At 35.0% G+C, this 13,959-nt stretch overlaps 1 protein-coding gene across 2 annotated transcripts in view; it reads right to left on the bottom strand.

Annotated features, from left to right (window-relative positions):
- The window catches only part of AGMO (alkylglycerol monooxygenase), a 345,788-nt gene that overhangs the window by 316,718 nt on the left and 15,111 nt on the right, over positions 1 to 13,959 (bottom strand). The window lies entirely within an intron of this gene.

Genomic DNA, 13,959 nt, shown 5'->3' with positions numbered 1-13,959 from the left:
ACCAGGGTTCCCACCATCGGTGCACTAGGATTCCTTTCTTTCCACATCCTTGCCAACACTTGTTGTTGGTGTGTTTTTGATTTTAGCCATTCTGACAGGTGTAAGGTGATATCTCATTGTAGTTTTTTCATTTCCCTGATGATGAATGATATTGAGCATTTTTCATGTGTCTGTTGGCCATCTGTATGACTTCTTTGGGAAAATGTCTGTTCATGTCTTCTGTCCTTCTTTAAATTAGATTATGTTTTTGTTTTTTGCTTGTTTTTGGTGTTATGTAAGTTCTTTACATATTTTGGATACTAACCCTTTATTGGACATGTCATTTGCAAATATCTTCTTCCATTTAGTAGATTATCTTTTAGTTTTGTAGATGGATTCCTTTGCTGTGTAGAAGCTTTTTATTTTAATGTAGTCCCAATAGTTTGTTTTTGCTTTTGTTTCCCTTGCCTGAGGAGACATAACTAGAAAGATGTTGCTATGGCCAGTGTCAGAGAAATTTACTACCTGTGCTCTCTTTTAGAATTTTTATGGTTTCAGGTCTCACATGTAGGTTTTTAATCCATTTTGAATTTATCTTTGTGTATTATGTAAAAAAGTGGTGAAGTTTCATTCTTTTGCATGTAACTGTCCAGCTTTCCCAGCACCATTTGTTAAAGAGATTATCTTTTTTGCACTGCATGTCCTTGCTTCCTTGGTTGAAGATGAATCAACCATATAATCGTGGGTTTATATCTGGGCTCTCTATTCTGTTCCCTTGATCTTATGTGTCTATTTTTCTGTCGGTACCACACTATTTGGATTACTAAAGCTCTGTAGTATATCTTGATATCTGGGATTATGATGGTCATAATGATTATCATAATATCATAACTGGATTATGTTATCTCCAGTTTTGTTCTTTTTCAAGACTGATTTGGCTATTTGAAGATTTGTGTGGTTCCATATAAGTTTTCAGATTATTCTAGTTCTGTGAAAAATGCTGTTGGTATTTTGACAGAGATTGTGTTAAATCTGTAGACTGCTTTGGGTGGAATGGACATTTAAAAAATACTGTTTTTTCCAATCATTGAACATAGAATATCTTTCCATTTGTTTATGTCATCTTCAATATCTTTGATCAACTCTTTATAATTTTCAGAGTTCAGATCTTTCACTTCCTTGGTTAAGTTTACTCCTAGGTTTTTAATTATTTTTGATGCAATTGTAAATGGGATTGTTTTATTTCTCTTTCTCCTACTTCATTATTAGTGTGTAGAAATGCAATGATTTTCTGTATATTGATTTTGTATCCTACGACCCTACCAAATTCATCTATTAGTTCTAATAGTTTTTTGGTGGAGTGTTTAGGGTTTTCTATATATACTATCATGTCATCTGCAAATAGTCAAAGGTTTACCTCTTCCATACCAATGTGGATGCTTTCTATTTCTCCTTCTTGTTTGATGCCTGTGGCAGGACTTCTGGTACTATGTTGAATAAAGGTGGTAAGAGTGGATATCCTTGTCTTGTTCCTGACTTTAGGGGGAAAGCTCTCAGCTTTGCACTAGTAAGTATGATGTTAGCTATGCATTTTTCATAAATGGCCTTTATTCTGCTGAGCTATGTTCCCTCTAAACCTACTTTACTGGGTGTTTTTATCACGAATGTATACTGCACTTTGTCAAATGCTTTTTCTGCACCTACTGAAATGTTCATATGGTTTTTATCCTTTCTCTTCTTGATGTGATGTATCTTGTTGATTGATTTGTGAATGTAGAACCACCTGTGCATCCCAGGAATAAATTCCACTTGATCATAGTGAATGATTTTTTTAATGTACTATTGGATTTGGTTTGCTAATATTTTGGTGAGGAATTTTACATATATGTTCATCAGACATATTGGCCTATAGTTCTCATTTTTGTAGTGTCTTTATCTAGTCTGGTATCAATGTAATGTTGGCCTCACAGAATGAATTTGGAAGCTATTCCCCCTCTTCTACTTTTTGAAATAGTTTCAGAAGAATAGGTATTAACTCTTCTTTATATGTTTGGTATAATTTACCTGTGAAACCATCTGGTCCTAGATCTTTGTTTTTTGGGAGTTTTTTGATTACTGATTCCATTTCAATGCTGGTAATCAGTCTGTTCAAATTTTCTATTTCTTCCTTATTCAGTTTTGGGAGATTATAAGTTTCTATGAATTTACCCATTTTTTTTTTAGGTTGTCCAACTTGTTGACATATAATTTTTCATAATATTCTCTTACAATCCTTTGTATTTCTGTGGTGTTGGATGTTATTTCTCCTCTTTCATTTCTGATTTTGAGTCCTCTCTCTTTGTTTTGTTTTTTGTTTTTGTTCTTTTTGATGAGCCTGGCTAAATGTTTATCATTTTTTTTTAATCTTTTCAAAGAAATCAGCTCCTGGTTTCATTGGTCTGTTCTATTGCTTTTTTTTAAATTCCTATTTTATTTCTGTTCTAATCTTTATTATTTCCTTCCTTCTACTGGTTTTTATTGTTTTGTTTATTCTTCTTTTTCTAGCTCATTTAGGTGTAAGTTGAGGTTGTTTATATGACAATTTTCTTGCTTCTTGAGGCCCATATTGCCATAAAGTTCTCTCTTAGAACAGCTTCTGCTATATCCAAAACATTTTGGACCGTTGTGTTTTCATTTTCAATTGTCTCCATGTATTTTTGATTTCCTCTTTGATTTCTTGGTTGATCCATTCATTATTTAGTAGCATGTTATTGAACCTCATGTATTTGTGTTCCTTCCAGATTTTTTCTTGTGGTTGATTTCTAGTTTCATAACATTGTGGTTGGAAAAGATGCCTGGTATGACTTCAGGGTTTTTTTTTTTTTTTTTTTTTTTTTTTTAACTTGTGGAGACTTGTTTTGTGGCCTAACACGTGATCTATTCTGGAGAATGTTCCAAGCGTGCTTGAAAAGAACGTGTATTCTGCTGTTTTAGGATGGAATGCTCTATGTCTGTTAGATCCATCTGGTCCAATGTGTCATTCAAAGCCATTGTTTCCTTGTTGATTTTTCTTTTTTTTTTTTTTTAAGATTTTATTTATTTATTCAACAGAGATACAGACAGCCAGTGAGAGAGGGAACACAAGCAGGGGGAGCGGGAGAGGAAGAAGCAGGCTCATAGCGGAAGAGCCTGATGTGGGGCTCGATCCCATAACGCCGGGATCACGCCCTGAGCCGAAGGCAGAAGCTTAAGCGCTGTGCCACCCAGGCGCCCCTCCTTGTTGATTTTTCTGTTTGGATAATCTATCCACTGATGTAAGTGGGGTTTTAAAGCCCCTGCTATTATTATATTACTATTAATTATTTCCTTTATGTTTGTTATTAGATGATTTATGCATTTGGGTGCTCCCATGTTGGGTGCATAAATATTTACAATAGTTACAACTTCTTGTTGGTTGTTTCTTTTATGATTATGTAGTGTCCTTCTTTGTCTCTTGTTACAGTCTTTGTTTTAAAGTCAATTTTATATGTTAATTAAAAAAAAAGACAATTTTGTCCAATATAAGTATTGCTACCCTGGCCTTCTTTTCACATCCATTTGCATGATATGCAAAAGCATGCAAGGGTGAGGTGTGCTGTTGGCTGGCTAGGTGAAGAGTGTTACCCTGTGCTGGGTCCTGCAGGTGTCCTTGTATCTAGGCTGGCGGGGGGGGGGGGGAGGGAAGTGGCACCAACTTGGAGAAGTCTCCAAAAAATCCCCGCCCCTTCAGCGCATGCTCTGAGATTAGTAAATAAATATTCAAACTGCTGCTTTTATGCTGTTTTCTATGGGGCTGTTTGTTCAGCTGTCTCTCTAAGGGTGGGGACTCAGTTTGCTATCACCCTCAAGCTCTCCCAAAGCCAAGCCGCTTATTTTTAATATTCTAGCTAAGCCCCACTGATTGTAAGAACTTACAAAGTTAGACCCCTCTAGTTTTCAAACACAAATGTTACAGGGATTCATCTTCCCAGTGTGGGTCTTCAATGCCTGGGGCACCTAGCTTAGTGGTCTCCTCCTCTCCTCTTTCCACACCCCCTGTGTCCCACCTTCCTGCAGATAGTCCTGTGGCCCCTTTGGCTCCCAATTGTGTCTTTAGCCTTCCTGCCTTCTTTGATATGGTATCTTCTCTACATTTATCTGAGAGTCTGTTCTGCCAGTCTTTGGGTTGTTTTTCTGAGTTACTTATACTGATGTGGGTGTGGTTGTATCTGTGGGATAAGGTGAGCTTAGGATCCTCCTACTCCACCATCTTCCCTGGAAGTTGCCACATATCTTAATATAGTGCATTGCTCTGGAGTATGAAAAATGCTGAGGCACCAAACAAAAGGTGTAACTAAATATTGGTTTGGGAAGATATCTATAAGGATTAATGAAGGAACTTCAAAATCATAGACCTTTGTTTCATGTAGTAAACATTTTTCTAAAAATAACATAGAATCAATCCATTGCATTGGAAATAGAATTAAAGACTTCATTTTTTAGAGAAGTTTTAACTTCACAGCAAAAATTGAGAGGAAGGTACAGAGATATTCTATGTGCCCTCTGCCCTCACACATTAATAGCCTTCCCCATTATTAACTTCCCTCACCAGAGTGATTCATTTGCTGCAACTGATGAACCTACACTGACAAATGCTTCTAAATTTTATAGTATACACTAGGGTTCACTCTTGGTGATAAAAATTTCTGGGTGAATGTATAATGAAATAAATGCATCATTATAATATCATACAGAGGATTTTCACTAAAAATTCACCCCTTTTCCCATAAATTTTGGCAACTGCTGATCTATTCGCTGTCTTCATAGTTTTTTCCTTTTTTAAATTGTCTCTATAGTATGTAGACTTTTCATACTAGACTCTTTCACTTAATAATATGTATTTGCTTCCTCCATGTCTTTTATGGCTTGATAGCTCATTTTTATCTAGCACTGAATAATATTCCATTGCCTGGATGTACTGCAGTTTATGAATCCTTTCACCTACTAAATGACTTCTTGGTTACTTCCAGGTTTTGGCACATTTGAATAAAGCTGCTCTAAACACCTGTATACACGTTTTTGTGTGAATGTGATTTTTCAAATCCTTTGTGTAAATACCAAGGAGTACAATTGCTGGATCATATAGTTAGAGTATATTTAGTTTTGTAAGAAATGACAAACTATCTTCCAATGTATCTGTACCATTTTGCATTTCATCAGTAATAATGAGAGTCCCTATTCTTCCACATCCTGGCCAGTATTTGGTATCATGAATGTTCCAGATTTGAGTCATTCTAACAGATGTGTAGTGGCATCTCACTATTGTGTAATTTGCATTTCTGATTATATGATGTGCAGCATCTTTTCACATGCTTATTTGACATCGGCATATGTTCTTTGGTGAGGTGGTTATTAAGGTCAAGGGCACATCTTTCACTTCAGTGGTTATTCTCTTACTGTTGACTTTTAAGAGTTCTTTGCGTATTTTGGATAATAGTACCAAAATAGTCTTTTGCAAATGTTTTCTCCCAGTCTGGCTTTTCTTATCACCCTCTTGACATTGTCTTTCACAGAGCAGAAGGTTTTTTTTTTTTTTTGTATTTTTTTTAAATTTTAATAAAGTCCAGCTTGCCATGGATAAGGCCTTTCGTATCACATCATATGGCAAAGTTCTTGCCACACCCAAGGCCATCTAGGTTTTCTCTTATATTATCTTCTAGGAGATATCTTCTAGTAGTTTTATAGTTTTGCACTTTACATTTAGGTCTGTGATGCATTTGAAGTGAATTTTTGTGAATTCAAATTCTGGGTCTAGATTCAGTTTTTTGCACGTGGATGTTCAATTGTTCCAGCACTATGTGTTGAAAAGACTATCTTGACTCCATTGTATTCCCTTTGCTCCTTTGTGAGACATCAGCTGGCTATATTTATGTGAGTCTATTTTTGCACTCTGTATTCTGTCCCAGTGATCTCTCCATCTATTCTTTTACCAATACCACACTGTCTTGATTACTGTAGCTTTGTAGTCAGTCTTGAAATTAAGTAGTGTCAGATCTTCAACTTTGTTATTTTCCTTCAATATTATGTTAGTCATTCTGGGTATATTGCCTCTTCATAAATTTTAGAATCAGTTGGTCAATATCCACAAAATAATTTTCTGGGATTCTGATAGGGAATGCACTGAATCTATAGAACAAATTGGGAAGAACTAACATCTTGATAATATCAGATCTTTCTGTTTATGATCATGGAATATCTCTCCATTTATTTAGTTCTTTAATTGCATTCAGTAGAGTTTTTAAGTGTTTCTTAGAGATCTTGTACATGTCTCAGATTTCTACATATATTATTTTTTTGGATATTAATATAATTTTTTTAAGACAGAGAGAGCACAGGTTTGGGGGAGGAACAGAAGGAGAGGAAGAGAAATAGGCAGGCTCCATGCCCAGCGCAGATCCTAACATGGGGCTCGACCTCATGACCCTGAGATCATGACCTGAGCTGAAATCACGAATCGGACACTTAACCAACTGAGCCACCCAGGTGCCCCAATGGTATTATGTTTTAAATTTCATATTCCACTTATGCATTGCCATTACAGGGAAACTACTAACTCTTGTATATTAACCTTATATCCTGCAATCTTATTGTAATTGCTTATTAGTTCCAGGATTTTTATTGTTGATTCTTTTGTATTCTCTACATATACGATCATGCCATCTGTAAACAAAGACACTTTTATTTCTTCCTTCTCAGTTTGCATACCTTGTGTTTCCTTTTCCTGTTATAATATTAGCTAGGATGAAATAGAATTTTTTAATGAAAGAAAAATTACTAAAAGAGTAAGAAACTTAATGGTGAATTGCTATAGAAAGCTCCAAATTCAGTGAACTATAACAATGATTTTAAAAGAAATCATTGTGACTTCTCTATTCCACTGAATAAAATCCACATCTTTATAATAGTTCATGAGTGCTTGCCTGATCTGCCCACACTGCCTCACATTTGTGATGTCCCTCATCCTTTGCAACTTTAATCCTCTCCCATATACCTCCAAGCCAAAATTTCCTCACATTTCCTCAAATGTGCCATGTATTTTCTGCCTCAGAGCCTTTGCACTTGCTGTTCTATCTGCCTGGTATTCTCTTTTCTCAGAATCATGATTCATTCTCTTAAAAAGTTTTAGGTCTGTGCTCAAAAGTCACTTTATCAGACAAATATTCTGTGTTATTCTATATAAAATTATAATACCCAAACCTATCTGACACTTTCTATCTCTCCCAACCTGCTTTATTAATTTTACTGCATATATTACATCCTGACATTATATTAGTAACCTTCGTAAGACTGAATATCACATGTCTATGAAAGTGAAAGCATAAAGTACATCTTCAATGAGTATTTGTTAAATTAATAAATAATTGTTACTCCTCTCCTAAAAATCTTCCTGGCTTCATATTTCATCCATAATAAATAGGCTGTAGGGTAAAGTGGGGAGTATAGGTGAGGACTGACTTACCATTTTTATTATTGCCAGTCTACAGGATCCTATACAACCAGAGTCCTGACTAACTCTGCGATCTCTTTCCTCCAGTTCCCCAATATGGTTTCTTGATATTTCTTTTTTTTTTTTTTTAAGATTTTATTTATTTATTTGACAGAGAGAGGCAGCGAGAGAGAGAACACAAGCAGAGGGAGTGGGAGAGGGAGAAGCAGGCTTCCCACTGAGCAGGGAGCCTGATGCAGGGGCTAGATCCCAGCACCCTGGGATCATGCCCTGAGCTGAAGGCAGACACTTAATGACTGAGCCACCCAGGCGCCCCTGGTTTCTTGACATTTCTTAAATTTGCCCAGCATAATCCCTCCTTAGGTACTTTGAACCGGCAGGTTCCTCTGTGTAGAAAGCTTTTTCTTCGGATATTCCTAGGATGCCTTCTTTGCCTCATTCAAGCTTCTACTAAAATGCCACTTATCACCTCTTTTTGTCCCAACAGAGGACTTACTAGACTCCTGTATCCATCACCCTCTATCCCACAGCACTCCTCACTACCAGGCATTATACTACATATGTTTTATACCTGGATTTCCTTCCCTATTAGAATGCAAACTTCACAAAGACAGTGGCATTTATTTTTTCACCACTATATTCCCCAGCAATTAGAATTCCTTGTATACAGTAACTTCTCGCCTAATATCTGATAAACAACTGAATGCCTAGTTCATAGGGTTGTTCTGGGAGGTAAATAATATAATATGTTGTATTATTAATGTAAAGCACCTAGTCTAGCACCTAGCAATGTAACAAACATTAATTCAATAATTACAGGAATACTCAAACAGTATTTACAATGTACAAATCACCTTCCTTTTTGCTCATTTAAGTTTTATAAAAACCCTATCATGTGTATAGTATTAGTCCCATTTAATAGATAAAGAAATTAAGACAGATTAACCTGCTCCAAATCTCAGTTAATAAGTGGCAACACTAGGAACTGAATTCAGATAACCTGACTCCAGAATCTATGCTTTTTAAGCATTCTCCAATAGCTTTCAATAGTTTACTTTTAATTATTAGTATTGCTATTAATAATATTACTAACACCATTTGCATTTTAAACAGAACCCTGTTTGTTTTTTATCTACACTGCTTTGAGAAAAATTAATCAGTATATTCAGAAATATGGAAATTTAAGAATTAGTGACAGTTAGAAGGACAGGGTTTCTTTTATCAGAGTTCACACTATAATCATCTTTGTACTTCACCAATTATTATTATTACTAATTATTAATATCTGTTATCCATAGTAGAATGAACAATCAGTGGCCAGATATGTTATTAACAAAGCTATCTCTGGCACTTAGTATAGAGTTAGTATGAAATAGATGATCAGTAAATATTTATTGAAAAAAATTAATGCATGAATAAAAAGTTTGTAACCATAAAAAAAGTCCCTAAGTTAGTTGAAAATATTTCCAGGAATCTTCACTTAGTTTACTCTCTTAGTAATTCACAGAGAAGTTCTTTTCATTGTGCTATTTTAACATATGACATTAAATTCAGCCATAATTACAATTGTGAAATAAATGAAAGAGAATAGAATTCTACTTAATTTGGCTTTTTATGGCCTAGAATGGCTGTGCTCAAATGTTTTGTTTGCTAAAGTACCATATACAATCAGTAAGAAACTTTTCCAAATTCTCCTTTTGAACAAAATTACTTGGGATAAAATGTGCTTTTCCCAGATCATATTTAATTGAGTATCATTTCAATACAATTCTGAAGGCCACCCCAAACTTAAGTTTTTCTCTCCTCTGCCCATTTTAAACACCTCTTTATCTTCACACTGCTTTTGCAGTGTTGGCATGTTCATTCATTCATTCATTCATTCATTCATTTTTACTTGGTTCGTGCACTCTTCAAGCATTTTTCATTTAAACTTCACAAAACTGAGAGGTAAATAAAACCAGTAAAATCTATCTCAGAAAAGTTAATCCCAAGGTTATATGTGTGGTAAATAGTTGCACTACAGTTATATGCCTATATTTCTTGAAACAAATTTCAGTGCTCTCTCTGCTATGTGAGAGGCAAGTGTACTAAGCCCTAGTACTAAAGGAAAAATAGGGCACATTCTGTCTCAAGTAGCGTCACAAGCAGACCAAGGCTCATAAATTAATCCTTACTTCTTCTTTGCCCTTCAATTTCACTTTGATTACTCATTTCACAGCTTTTTTAATCCCTGGAAAAAACTACCACCAACATCCTCAAATGCTCCCAACTATTCCTGGAAATATTTCTAAGAAATATTTCCACACTTTATTATCAATGTTCAAAAATAGGCTGATGGAGATTCCTGAAGTTCTTATTCTTTATTATCAAGTATATGACTTGCCTGTTTGATATCTCAATGCATCCATACTTTCAGCACCTGGATGAGGGCCCAAATCTTTGTTTCAAATGTGCTTTTCATACATCACCTACATACAGAATCTAAGTACACCAAAGGAAATTCAGACCATGGCTTTAAGGGTGACCACAACTGCCGGTGATAAAAATAAGCTATTTCTAAGAGAAAGGCTCCTTCAAATGGGTCTTTCTGAGGGGAAATAATGGTAACTTTTTCAGTACATACACATTTTAAGTGCTCCTATGGACAAATGTTTAGTATCAGACAGAAGACTGCTTCTTTTATTAAAATGAACTCAGAGGAAAATGGTTGATATAGGTGACGTGTTTTTTAGTAGAAAGTAATGATGAGAAACTGGAGGTCTTAGGTTAAGTTAATGGGAATTCCAAGGCTCCCCTCACGGATGTTCTGAATGATGACTCCAAGGACTGACAGAAAGTAAGAAATCATGGGAAGAGGTGATAGCAAGTACTGTAATTTAGGCCAATGCACATTGGGCATCACCCTCAGTGATCCAATACAAATAAAATCACACTGTGTTTTTAAAATGAAGAGTGAAATATAATATATAGCAAAGAGCTACAAAAAAACTAGCTATGTTCTGGTATGTTTTAAAAAAGAAACACAAATGTAGCTGAATTTAAGTCACCTGTTCTTCAATAGAGACCACAGTCCTCACTATCAGAAAATAAAATTATTTTTAATCAATACATCTGCTTATTTTATTTAAACAGTGGTGGAAGTGGAGATGGTCTAAATTTAACCCCTGTTAAAAGTCAGAAAGCAATGAAAAAAAAAACCTGAAGTTTAATAAGCCATCTACAGAGGCCCACTTAATCACAATTAAAATTGTAGGAATGAATAAAATTATGATCAGTCACCTTGTTTAGATAGAAAAAGAGATAAACAGAAACCAAACTATACAGTTTACTTGCTGAGTAAAAGAATGAGAGTTTGAGGGGATTTTATAGATTATTATAACAATTTTACAGATGAACATCTTTATTTCAGAAATGAACTAAGTCATATTATAGTCTAAATGTGTAATCAATGCCTCAGAATGGGATATTAAAGGTATAGTCAGGGTGAACTTCAATTTACAACCCTATATAATATGTGGGGAGGTGGGCTTTATCAGTCAGAGTCCAATCAGGAGATAAAACCCACCAGTAATATGAAAAAGAAAAAGTTAATATAAGGAATTATTAATTGATAAAAAAGGAATTAACTACTAAAACAGGGAACACAGGGAGTAGTTCAGTGTTACAGAAGTAGCACCTACGAACACAGTTATTGCCTATGGAGCTAAGAGAGAATGAACAAAGCAGGCATGTATAAATTTAGGAAATCCTTCCACCACCACCACCCACCCTTCCCCCGCCAACCACCAAGCCTAAGTCAGACATCTTTGGAGAGGCTGTGGCTACCACAGGAACTCTGGTGGAGACAGAAAGACTTGCTAGAGTGTACAGACCCCAGAGGGAGTACATTGCAGGCAGTCCTCTGATGTGGTCCCCCAGAGGGCAGAGGATCTTACCAAAAGTTATAGTCTATTAACTAAACCATGGGGTGAAAACTATCAAGATCCCTGGGCACCAACCTGCTAAGCGCCACATGAAAAACAGCACTCTGGAAAATGGAACAAAGCCCCTGCTTTTCTGGCTTTGTAGTATCCCTCCAATCTTTTAAATTGACAAAGTCTAACATCAAACGAACTTGCAGAGGAGAAATGTCTGTAGGATCCACCTCTGGTAAGTGTTCATGCTTACAGTCACAAATAATAATTTCTTGGTTCTTATTTCTAAATTGGGTTAACCATTATATCATTTTGACTTCAAACTATTTGCTAATAAATATTAGTGAAATATTCACTAAGAAATCCTATTGGTGGGATTGTTTACTAATTTAACTTTTTTTGAACTATAGATAAAGTATGTAAATTTTAAGTATGCAACTCAACATATTTCTTACAAGTACATGCACTCAAGTAGCTACCACACAAGACAAGATAAAGTCCATGACTAGCACTCTGGAAGGCTCATTCCTGCTCTCGCTAAGTAGTAATCATTTACATTTACGTGTTCCCTTGAAAACCTTTACTCCATTTTTTACGTGTTTAGTATAACTAACAGGAAAGGCAAAGAAAAATAATGCATCCTTTTGTACTGAAGACTAAGCGTGCCAGAAGCTACTTTTAATTTAAGACCTATTTAATTTTGTCATTCTACATTTCTTTCTAAAGATGTCAAGGCACTCTACAGAAATTATTGTGCTACTCTTCTTTTTCTGTAAGTGGATGATAATTAGCAATTCATTTCTCATTATTCCAGAGAAAAGGGAATGAAATATAGATAACGTAAGAGACTCAATATCCTTCTGTTCTTTTGTACAGGAATAGAAATTGAATTCAAGTTTTTGAGAATAAATTCTTTTCCACATCCTTAATGTGAGAAAATTCTACATTTATGCAAACCAAACAAATAACAACAAAACAACAACAAAACCCTAAAAGTAATTTGGTCTACTAAAGAAACAGTTTACATATAGGTAAAAATAAAAAGTATATATTATTTCTTCAAAACTGATAGCATTCAACATATCAACAAATATGGAATGCATTTTTAATTTATTATTTTATGGTGAGTAGTGAAAGGAAAGTAACACATTAAGTAGGAAAAGAGAGCTTTTTTTTCTTATTGTATTTTAGGACAACATTAGAATTTTAGAAGTTATCAAACTTCTTAGTTAAATAAATTTGACTAATTGATCAGTATGATCTCAGTAACCCAAGAGGCTCAAGAAATTTGATATTATAAGTTTTTCTTATTCCTGTGTGCTTCTAGATTTCTGAAAATCCATTTTAATATTTTACATTATTATCACATAAAATTTAAAAGTCAGCTATCATATTGAAGGTGACACATTCAACTACTAATTTATTTTTTTCCTATAAGCTTTCCCTCACAAGTCAAAAGTCTTTGAACTTAGATTAGACTTCATAGCCTGAAGCCAGTGAGTGTTTTTCCAGAAGGTTTTCAGATTTTTTAATGCCTGCCTCCCCTGGATTTGGTTCAAAATTTTCTAATGGGAAGCATACTTTAAACAGCCTTGATTCCATGTATTTAATATATTATTTTACTTTATTGCTCTTCCCTAACTGAGAGCACTTAACAATCAACATATTTTTAAAAGTTTTATATTTGGTAATATTTTTGTTGGTTCTTTGTTTCCTGTTATAATGGGCTTTTAAAGATTAAGCGAATTTGCAGATTTCCTACACAAACACATCTGTACAGGACAGTGTGATATTAGAAGGCTCCTGAAATTAGGTAATACAATGTAAATGCTTTCTGCATTACCCATTTGCTGCATAGAAAATGAGGAAGCTTGCCAATGGGTTTATTTTATGGAGAAAACTACTATTTTGAAATAAAATACAAAGTTTACTACATGACTATATTTTATTCCTAGTCATGTTCAATTTGGGAGTATCCTCTTGCATTTATACTCAAGGAAATGATGTCAGAGGTGACCTATTATTTTCCAAGACAAAGGTTATCACACACAAAATAAATAACTTTTTCTAGTTTCTATGTTCCCTTTAAATTGTTTTAACGAATTAGCATTCTTTATAGTTCCATTATATGTACATGTTTAAAGTACTTAACAAAAATAATGCTGCATTTAAAATTTCGCTGCCTTAAGCCTAATGTTTGCCTGTGTTGCTCATATTTCTTTGACCCTTGCTTGGGAAGAATGTTTGGTCACTGTACTCCTACACACATTGCTCGGTTATTCACCCTGATCTCAGGTCTCTTCTTGCCATCTCCCATCGACTTTTTATTATTATTCCAGGTTTCGTCCTCTTCCTTCCTTCCTCCCCACCCACTCAACTCAACCACCCACTGAAATGCTCAGTTCTACTCTTCTGGAGGTTTTCAAAATTAGCACTTTCCCCATTTCCCTTCAGAAATGCTTTTGCATGCCTTCTTCCTCCATAGAGACCACTTGCTCACCTTACCTTTACAATCGTTCTCTAACCTCTACTTAGCCCTACAGAGGTTTAGACTGTTTCCCG

The sequence above is a fragment of the Ursus americanus genome, chromosome 3, assembly GCF_024610735.1.
Source record: "Ursus americanus isolate L20-20 chromosome 3, mUrsAme1.1.p, whole genome shotgun sequence".
NCBI classification, from domain to species: Eukaryota; Metazoa; Chordata; class Mammalia; order Carnivora; family Ursidae; genus Ursus; species Ursus americanus.
The sequence above is the reverse complement of the archived record's forward strand: the minus strand, read 5'-3'. Positions and strand labels throughout refer to the sequence as shown.